Raw genomic sequence first — 11,652 nt, forward strand, 5'->3', positions numbered from 1 at the left:
CATCCAGGAAAAAAAAAAACCCAATATAAATTACTTAGCATTGTTGAATTTCTCATTAAAACTCACAGAGGTCAGGTCCAGATCCAATAAAGCATTTAAACTCCTAGAACCTACTTAGTTCTTTAATTACCCATTTAAACAGTTAGGAACCTAAATATGTGCTAGAACACTAAATTATCAACTGTATTTGAGACTCATTTCTGCACTCTAATACAGGCTCATGCTCATTAAAGGCCAAAATAGTTTTCTGATGAAACTGTGGGTAAATTAGGATGCTACCAGTTGCCTAGGCAGTCACAGCTGCCCTGAAACCACTCTTGGAAGTAATTAAAATTGATGGCCTTATGCCTCCCGATGATCTTTGCAGAGAGGGAGCAGCAGCTCTTACAGTCCACTCGAAGGTGACTCTTTATGCTTTTATCATGGAAGGTTCCTAATAAAAGCCAAGGAGCTTTATTAGTTATTCGATGTTATTAGCAATGTGTTTCACATTACCAGTTTTAGTTTCACTGAGTAGCAGTGCTTCTTCCTTTATACAGCCCCCAGCACCATTGAATTTAAAGTCTCTGCATGATAATGATATAAAAGCTAAGGAGCGCTCAGTGTAGACTGAGAATACTGCAAGATAGTCTGAATTACACACGGTTTACCCGTGGTGCACGTGTGTATGCAGGCAATGCTCCACTCTTGCTCTCAGGCCAGGTCCATCTAAGCTTCCATAAAAGCTAACAAAATGGTGGGGGAGCAAGAAAGGGGAAGAAATGTCAACCTTAACTTTTTATACAGCTTTGGCAGTGTCAGATCGTGTACTGACAGTGATGCCCTTGTCCAGAAAAGAAGTATTTTCAAATTTCAAAATTATTTGCAACTTTTCACTGAGCCCTCTTTACAAGACAAATTTTCTCCCTTTTATTCTTTGTTCTTTTTTTTTTTTATCCAAGTCAAATTGCTGCTGCACTTTGTGCTGGAGGGATGAGGGCATGGTGTGAGAGCCAGATGAGGAGAAAAGAGACTGTGGCTCAGCCCAGAGGGCCCCTGCCAGCACTTCCCAATTCTTGTCATCAGGGAGAGAGGATCAGATTTAGCAAGATTATAAGCACAGGCCAGACTCTGCCCTTTTACACTGCTATGAATCCACAGCAATTTCAATGCCACTGATTAAATTTACACCTGTGGAAATCAAGTACTCTCTGCCTTGTCCCTTTGGTGCTTTCTGCTTCTCCTAGCCTCAGGGCACTCTACTGAACAACCTCCAGGCACCCTCAGCGATACTTCTGCCATCATGTCATTTCCACAGCTGTTAGGTAGTCAAAAAGAAGCCTTCTGGGTATGTCTTTTCTACACACCTTAAAACAAACTGCAGACAACTTTGTTGAAAAATCAGTTCAGTGAATAGGAAAACATCTGTGAGTATCAAATGCAACAATATTTTCTAGCTAGCATTTATAGCTGAAATAAGATTGCACCAGGTACTTTGGTCCTTTGAATGCCGTCTAACAACTTTTCTTAATGTGATGTTTCTCTGTGGGTCAGGCATGGCATGAATTCCTGTTATAAACAAATTATGATAATTTTTGCTCCATTTCCAACAGCTGAAATGTATGCAATTGATTTTTCCCTCTCTTGTTAGTGAAGTGTCTTGATGGCTTATCTCCATAACTTCTTTGCAACTGTCTTAGGGCAACTCCTAAGCCAAAAGTAGTCCAAGTCTTGAGCAAATAATTAGAAGTTAGCTCTGAATTCTGTATCTTGACTTGCTTATCAAGGTCCAATGATCAGTCTTCATGCATCCAGTGTGAAATTATATCTCTGGAAAAGGTGATGCTATTGCTCAAAATATTGATTCCTTAGCTGGATAAATTTTTGATCTTCCAGAAAAAGCATTAATCACTAAGGCACACTAAAAACAGTGGGTTTGAAGACAACAGCAAAACTTTATATCTGAATATAGGGAGGGCCTAGCTAAGCAATTATTTATTTTTCCATAAGGGTGAAGAAAAGATATGAATGTCAGTTCAGATAAGAACGATCACTATTCAGGGGCTTATAGTTGTGCATGTTAGGCTGTATTTTAGCATCACAAAAAAGTTTCATTGCTACTCTGAGGAGGCAGTGTGTCTTGCTGCAAAGAGATGGGTGACCTAATATCTGTTAAAAACTAAAGCATAATCTCCTTGGGCAAGGCAGGACACAAGAAGCGGCTCTGGTCCCATCTGACAGAAAGGAGCAATGCCTACAGCATAGCATATTTGTTACAGCATGTTAACAGGAAATCCAAGTGAACTGCAGCAATTCATGATACTGTTTGGAAAACAGGGAGGCTTTACAATATTTTCAGATGAAGAATTCCCATAAATACTATGGAGAAGTCAGCGGGCATTATTCTGCTTAAGAGTGGGAAAGAAGCTACAGGATCCAGAACAAGTTACCAATCATTTAAACAGGACAACTACTGATCAAGTTACAGGTAATTACTTTCTGTTTGATTGCAGTCACTAAAGGACTATTTTTACAGCACAAAATCAGCAACAGATTGTTTTCACATGTAGTCCTCAGCTGTTAAATCATCAGAAATTTTTCTTTATAATGCAAGTGGTTAGCTTTTTCTTTTAGCTTTAACAAAGAAAAAAAAATCTATGTACTACAAATGCATCCAAAAGTGACACTACACCTTTGTGGTGTTTGGAATGGTTAATGTCAGTGTATTATAAGATGATTATTTTGTGGCTGAGGGGTTTTTTTCTTTCTTTTTTGTCAAAGGACAATTTCATGGGTTAGGCTTTATATATCCTCTTTTCTTTCTGAAAAGAAACAGGAAACATAGCATTTAGTTTTGAAAGCAACTAAAACAGAAGTATTTTGTGGCAGATGGGATTTTTATGAGCTGTTTGTCACTATATACCAGTCTTGTTAAGGGGCAATCGTTTTCTGCTTCATTACACTAAGATAGCTCTGTTTAGGGTTCCACTCAGCTGTGAAATGACTTTAAAACTTCTATAAGGAATAGAGATGGGATTTTTCAAAAAAAAGATTACTAACACAGTATAAGGAATTGAAATATAATGGTCAAACACACTGTTTTTTGGAAGAAGTGGGGAATATAGAATTGTTGTGTTGCATACTTATGCTTAATCTGCTGGTTTAAGATGAAAAGAGGCTCCAGAGTACTATTATTTTCTACACCTAAAAAAGGTAATATTCAAGTTAGTCTATATATAAAGACTAAAAAGGCATTATTTATGTGAAAAAAATAAACCAATATTGGTTTCTTTATGCTGCTATGAGGCAGATGATAAAATACCAACAAAAGAATTAGATGCACACAGACATCAGTATGAAAGTAGTGGGCCAGATCCTCATCTCCCGCACATCAGTGGACCTAGGCAAGTTTATGCTGTTCTTATGCCTTTCTTGAGTGTAAGCCCTGAATCTTTAAACCTTTGCATCTTGCCCTGGGCAACTAAAAATCGATATAGTCCCCTGGGACCTCTGAGTGACTCTGAGAAACACAGATGCCAACAGAGTTTCTCTTCCAGGCATTCCTGCCCTGTGGCCCTGAGCAGTGCCCATGACACAATCTACTTGTCCAAGTTAATCATTGGTCCAGACATCAGTCAAAGCTTTTACATGTTTCCCTGCTCAAATTTAAACATAACATTCACTGGGTTTACTCATGCAAATTCACACGTGCTTGGTATTCATGTAACCTTCTTCCCTAAGATGCCAAGAGTTTTTCTCTTAATTCAGATGTCCAGTAATTCAGATGTTATGTGATTTATTAATTAATATTTTACTCATACATATGTTTAATTTTGGAAAATTCTGGCTTTCAATTAAATATGTTAAATAATTCATTAAACAAAACTTGTCTCTTCTGACCTGAAATTACTTCTAACTAACTGTTGAAATCAGTTTCAACTGTATCACCAAACTTCCTAGCCACTAAGAAGCAGCTGGTACTGCTATATATCTGATACACCTTCCTGGTGAGTCTGTGCAGTTTTTCATTATTCCCCATGGAACAAGGTCTCCTTCTGGCCGAGCAAAATTCTTGTTTTCAACTATGAATGTTAAAAACACAGAGTTATAACACATCATTTAAAGCATTGCAAGTATTGATCCAGGTGTTCATATGATCAAACTTCTCCACATCTTACATTTTAATGTCATTCCTTCATATACACTTTTGTTCCTTTCTACACTCTATCAGGTTTCACTGTGCTATCTTTGAAGCACCTCTTCATGGTACTTTTTTCCAATTACTTTGTTTCAGCCCTTTTTTTCCATGCCATTTCTCTTTCTCTCTTTCTTTAATGCCACATCAAGACTTTATTCTTTCACACAAACTCTATTATATCTGCAATGAAGAATCTTTATTCTTAGTGTCTCTTCTCATACCTTTCTGGGCACTCCCTCAGGAAGTTTACCTTTGCCACAAGGTAAAGCTGTGCTGCAGAGACCAGAGACGTGATTGACTTCTCTACAAGCACTGGTAAAAAACTACCTAGTGGACAGTCCTTCTTTGTCCCACCCTGCTTGAACTGATGTGGATACAAAATCTTGCTGCATATTCACATAGAAAGGTTGATCCCTGTCAGCCCTTCACTTTGTGTGTATGTTTTAAAACTTAATAAATCCAGGTGTCCAGCCCTAACCCCACATCCACAGTTCTTGGCTCTGCTGCCGGGAATGGTCTATTCTTTGAGCAGTAAACCCCTGCAGCAGGAAGCTTTCCCTGAACATGCAGGACCGCTGTCAACCTCCCTCCTATTAATTCTGCATGGGCTATTTGGGAAGACTCATTCTCTGACTTTCCCATTCTTTCTACCAATGGGCAAGAAGAAAATAAATTTACACCTGCTGTAAGAGTGGTGCACCCCACAGTGTCTTGGGAATGGCTGCACCTGGAGAAGTACAGATGGTCTCCTCCATCACTATCATTCTCTCCTAACCTCCTTCTTCAACCGAGAAAATCAGTGTGTTGTATTTCCCTTGGGAGTCCCCAAAGGGGGAACTTCTAAACTTTTGTGTTCAGGCACCCTCCCCTCTGCTTTGCCATATTCCACAGATCACTTCCTTAACTTCAGAAAATTTCAACAGGACATCTATATCTGAGGTAATTACACTAGGCTCCTTTATAAACAATAGACAAAATAGGCACTTAAGACAGCTGTTTATCTACCTGTTAGTGACATCTTTTTTGGGATGAGCTGAAATCTGGAGGTCAACATTCAGACAGATTAACCCCTTAAAAAAAAACCCAAACCCTCTTCTTAGCAGGCCCGTGTGTTATTAGTTCTCAGCTCAAGATTCTCCGTGTTATTTGGATACCTTCTAGAGCATATATGTTTGCACTGGTCACCTTAGTGTGACCTGGTAGTCTCTATTTCACTCTGTTTTAGGATCGTACACCAGAGAAATGGAGTGGCTTTGGGCTCAGCTAGTTGCTGTAAACCACTTTTTAACACCACACTAGGGAAGAGTGTTAAATAATAAATAAATGGGGAAAGAACCCCAACCCAAACCTCAAACATATATTTACATAATATGAAAGAGACAAACAACAAAATTATAAAGTTAATGATAACAGGTGAACTGGAATGAAAAGCAAAGATCATACTTTTGTACTCAGCATTCAAAACTCTAAACATTCATTTCCTTTGTGTGACTCATTTTACAAGCATGCAGGCAATTCAAAGTATACCTAGATAATGACTGACTGTACATTTCGTCTTTAGATTGTTGTCATGGCTTAACCCCAGCCAGCAACCAAGCTCCACACAACCACTCACTCATTGCCCCTCCCAGTGGGATGAGGGGAAAATCAGAGTATAAAAGTGAGAAATCTCATGGGTCGAGATTAAAACAGCTTAATAAGCAAAAGCTGTTCACACAAGCAAAACAAAATAAGGAATTCATTCACTACTTCCCTTCAGCAGGCAGATGTTCAGCCATCTTCAGGAAAGCAGGGCTCCATCATGCATAACGGTTACTTGGGAAGACAAACACCATCACTCTGAACCCCCTCCTTCTTCCTCCAGATGAGCTCAGATACGCTGAGCATGATGCCATATGGTTTGGAATATCCCTTTGGTCAGTTGGGGTCGGCTGTCCCAGCCGTGTCCCCTCCCAGCTTCTTGTGCACCCCCAGCTTCCTTGCTGGTGGGGTGGGGTGAGAAGCAGAAAAGGCCTTGACTCTGTGTAAGCACTGCTCAGCAGTAACAAAAACATCCTGTATTATCAACACTGTTTCCAGCACAAATCCAAAACACAGTCCCATACTAGCTACTATGAAAAAAAATTTATCCCAGTGAAAAACAACACAATGTAATCAAAGAAAGTCTAGATGTAGGCATCCCTCAGTTATTCCTCAGATTATTCTCTGTTACACAGGTAAACTATTTCTCTCTCCTTGCTTTCAGATTTCCAGTTTGCTCTCATACTTTCTTTTTCTGAAATTTTTGTCTTATTTTACCCCACCTTTGTTGAGTCTTAGGATGCATATGACGTGTAGCATCAGCTGGCAAAATAATTGTATAGAATCTTGTGCTTCAGAATTTCATTTTGCATCCCTTTTCAGCACTTAGAGCAGCTTTCATTTGTCATAGAAACACATACAGCTCTTACGGGTGAAGTCTTTGTAGTTATAGCCTCTGTGAATGTTTCAGTGAGTTAAATAGCTACATCTCCCATGCACCAGGGTATCTGGATATTTGTGGCCCTTGACATGAAACCAAGACTTCCCCCTTACTTACATGGCATTGTTTTCAAATGTCAGAGATATTCTGTGCACTCAGCTTCACTTGATGAAGATGTTTACTTAACATAGTGATAATGGGTAATGGCCCAACACTTGCTGGCTAATAACAGTACAAGGTCTTCCAAGAACTTTGCATTTCATCTCCACCATATACTTAAATAAGTGAATTTACTTAAGTAAGTAAATGAGATTGGAAAGCGTAAAAGGAGAGCCAATTGCTGGTAACTATCAATCTCAACTGCAGGGTCAGTCAGAGAAAAATAAAAACAAACGAGGCCAAGTTTCAAAACTTTCCACACTAGTTTAACTTAGATTGCCACTCCTAAAGTTATCCTGGTATAACTGTTTTCTCCACCAGTGAATCACCAAAGGAGCCGATATAACCTTCCCTCCAAAACATAAAGGATTTGTCTCAATAAATCTCTTATTGATTTCATCCTATTGTTTTACAAATTACAGTGACATAATTGCAGAAGCAATGGAGAGGTGGGAATAAATGGCTAAGTATGAAGGGTCACCAATCGTAAAACCAAATAAGGGAAGTAGGCAACACTAAGAGAAGCTGAATCCAGTGATCTGGGGGTTTTCTCGTCTTGAACAGTTTGCGGCTGCAGCCGCAGCCAGTAGCAAGCCTGTGTCCCAGAAATGCCAGTGCACACAAGCACACCCCACTCATTCGCATGCACGCAAAGAGGCAGCCGTCCTGGCCAACACAGGCAGAGAGCCAGGCCTTTGCCAGTGCCACGCAGACACTAACAGCCCTCACATAAGTATGAGCATAGGCAGCCTGGTCCTGTTTCTTTCTGGATGACCAGGACCAAAGCTCACCAACAAGACACACGCAGCTCTCACTCTCTCTATTGACACACACACACACAGCAGAGAGCAATGTTAGGGACATATCTTAATAATCAAAAGGACAGACTGTGGTGAACAGATGCAGGCCTCAGTCAGAAAAGCATGCTGTTGACTGGATTATGTGCCACTGGCCCCTTTTTCCCCATTATCTCCATTTTCATATTCTTGTTCCTCCCTTGAGTCCGACCTTTCCCACCTTTGGCCATTCTTAAAATATCCCATAAGCAATTTGCTCTTTCCCAAGAGTCTTGTAACTCTTGTTTCCCCTCCTCATCAGTTGTACAGCTGTGGATGAACCTCCCCAGTGATTTGAGCAGTTCCTGCAATGGCCTACCAGACACTGACCTGAGAGCTCTGCCTTTGGTGGTGTCTCCATTTTCTCCTGTTTGTTCGTGTGTCTGGTGTTCAATATACTACTTCTTCTACCTCTTCTTCTTTTTTTCTTATTTTTTAATGGTGAATAGCCATTAACCATATTCCCTTACAAACCAGACTTTCTCACATACCTGGTATTTACATGTCCTTCCCCTGCCACATATCCTTGCAGGTACCAGCATCTCCTAGAATTCTGCTCAGTCAACACCCTCCATTTGTACAGATTTCAGTCCTTTTCTGTTTTTCTACATGTAGGACTTGGCCAGTTGTTTTCTGAGGCTAGGATTTAACCACAGTCACTGGGAAGAGTAACTCAAAATATTTGTGAAATCAGTCTGGGGCATAGAGCCTGTGCAAAACAGTGGATTTAACCCAAGTTTTCCATGTGCTGAATGAATGATCCATAATCAGGAAAAGAGGCGAGTATGTCCTCTCCAAGGGCATATCTCTCTGAGCAGTACCCAATCTGGTAGGCAGGCTCTGATGGCTCAGAGGCAGTAGCTGATGAATATCGATGAGCACGTTTCCCATTGTACTATGCCAGGTTGTTTAGTCTGGGCAAGATCATTTAAACAGGGGCAACCTGTGCCTGAGAAATTTCTACATTGAAAACCTGGGTACATATTACCGTTATGCGGATGCATTTACAAAAGTGGGAAACAGCTTAGCAGAAGTCACATGAGTAACTTTTAATCTTTTGAGGGGTCTTGGCTTTCCCATTTACTTATATATGCTTCTTCCAGTTCAAAAATTTTTTTAATGTTCTGTTTGCCATGGAGGACTGATTATTTTAAAGCACATTAATGAAGTGTTAAATTTGCAACTTAAATTTACCTGACTCATGCATGTGTCTTTGCAAGTCAGATGTACGTTCTATGAAATGAAGGAAGTAATATTTTCGTCATTACTGAAGCAACATTCTTACTTCAGAGGATCAGTATCACTAATTGCTCTTTTTCTTGCCAGTTTCATCTTGTCTAGGTCAAATCTTCTAAATTTCTGACTAATCCAAATTTACCAGTAATAGTAGATTGATGTACCTCTTCCCAAAAACTAGTTTAATGTCTAACTCACATATTCAGTAATTTTATACAGCTTCTGTTAATAATACTACGCAAGCAAGCAAAGTGCAAATGAAATAAATTTACATATAGATCATGATTAAGTTATTCTTCCCAATGAATTGTTCAGTGACTTACTTCACACTCACGTTGTAACTTTGGATCAGCTTTCTGAAGGTGCATTAGCATAGAGTTTTGATCCCCCTACAAGCACTGCTGTCTGTACTCACAACTTTTTGAGGACTTGTGTGATTGCTCAGCTGTTCACACCTAGGGACTGAAACATGACCGTTACAAAGTTCTGTCTTTGACTCAGTGTTACTCTTACAATACACATCTTATTGACAGGTTTTTAAAGAGCTGCAAATCCTTAGTATAGCCTGAGAGTAGCATTCTAAACCTCCCCAGACCTCTTACACAACACACCAAGAATTATTGCATTTGGGAATGACTGGCAAAATCCAGGTCGTGCCATGAGCAATATATGGGGATATATCTAGACCTGTGAGTGTTAATACTAACTGCTTTCAAATAGAAAGGCAGGCTCACACTAACTGTATATCTAATCACCAAGGAGGAAGTATGGGGATGCTGAAGAGCCTTCCCCAACATCTGCTGATTGTGTAGGTGGATTCTGTGTAGTAATGAGAGATTTATTTCTTACAGCTCTTCATTCCCCAAAGGAATTCCCCAATGTTCACTTGGAAGAATTGAACAGAATAACATATGAAAATGCCTCCTTTTGCATAACCATTGTGTGCAGTGCACAGGATATTATTGTTCCGGGCTTTAACTCACTGTTTAACTCTATAGCCTTTATATATCTTTGAGTTATATGTGGAATTGCCATGACTCCCAATGTACAAAGATACTAGGCAGAACTTTATCCCATAAATCGTATTCCCATATACAAGTTCAGTAACACAAACGTTCTTAAGACAAATATGGTCCATCAAAGGAACAGACCAATTTAATCTTATTTTGGATCTGATTAACCATCATATTGTAGATCTGATTTTTAAAAAGGTAATTGGGTTAAAATTTTATGATAATGCAACCTAGTAATGGTAGGCAACCGGGAGAAAGAATAGAAAGAAGTATTCAAATAGGTGGTCTGCATTGTATTTTGGAAAATCTACTGTGGAAAACACAGTATTGTGATTTAATTTAGATGACAATACAAGCTACCAGACATGTGGAGATCTTTTGCTATAAGCACTGTGAATAAAAAGTACGTGACTTTTTATGCAAAAGAAGAGACATAATTTTAAAATTTGATTTGGTTTGTAATTTCATCAGTGGATGAGTTCAGAGGCTTGCAATGGCAGGTGTCATGCCGTGGGGAAAAAAAGGGGTTCAGAAAGGTGGAGGGAATCTGGTAAGGGGATCTTGAAGAACCAGTTTTCAGCCACATGAATATTGGAAAATCAAGTGGTAAATTTAGGAGGCTGGCCACCTCAATCATAGATATTTGCAAGCAAATTCACGGCTCAACAATCTTAAAAAAGTCATAGGGATTAGCTTTGGACATACCTTGAATAATGAGAAAAAACAGGTATTTAGACTTCATTTTTGCATAGAGACGTCCATTATACAACTGCTTTGTGTAAGTGGTGCTACGTCTTTTCATCAAAGGTTCCATTTCCTTATTGCAGAATAAAAGGAGCACAACAAAGAACTGGAAAGAGGTTTTGAGGCTACATTTTTATTTCCCCAAAGTACTAAAATTTTTTGTGTCATACCATTCATTACTGTGATATTACATCACCAGACAGATGTTCTGTGTTATTCTTACCCTTGGGGACCATTACTGTATTTTTGGCATTTCTTTAGGAAAATGCTGTGTTTCCTTGAGTAACTCCCAGTGCTTTCAGGGGCCACTGTTCCTTCTAGACGTGTGGTTGGCTGTGTTTCACCATCTTGCACCAGAATGGGAAATGCATGGTATCAAGATGCCTACCAATACATTTACAATTACAAGCACAGTCACTTTCTCCCAATATATGAAAAGTAAAACCAAGCTATTGAGCACAGGGTTTTTTGTCCAAGTGAGCTAAAATTGGAAAAGGCAAAACAGGTAGTATAAAAGTGTAGGAAATTTTATTTTTAACTGCTTCTTGAGCTATCAAAATCAGAATAATTCCTAGCTTGGACACATTTAACAGTCTAAAATAAGAGTCTTAACTGATGGAAAAAGACATAACTCAGTGACAGCCAAAAGCAGTTTATCTCAGCTGAGGATCTGGTTTGTAATACTTTTCTCAAACAATGTCCCGAAGCTATTAACATGACTGAAAAAAAAAAGTAAATCTGTCCTTTTGCCATTGATTATGACCTGATGTGTAGCATGCTAACTAAAGACATATTTCAAACTGAATGTACTTACAAACAGTGAAATGGCTTGAGAATCCAATTAAGGAAACTTTAAATGACTAAAACAGCAATCTGCAAGTGAAGAAGCAGTTGGTTTGCTTGCCTACAGAGAATTTGCAGGCAGATTGTATTATGAAAAAGCTCAAGTCCCCCAGGCTTAGTGACAGCTGAATCATACAATATGGTACATTTGGCAGTAATTCTTAGAAGAGAATGTCTCCTTTT

The sequence above is a fragment of the Phalacrocorax aristotelis genome, chromosome 1 (assembly GCF_949628215.1).
Source record: "Phalacrocorax aristotelis chromosome 1, bGulAri2.1, whole genome shotgun sequence".
Lineage (NCBI taxonomy): Eukaryota > Metazoa > Chordata > Aves > Suliformes > Phalacrocoracidae > Phalacrocorax > Phalacrocorax aristotelis.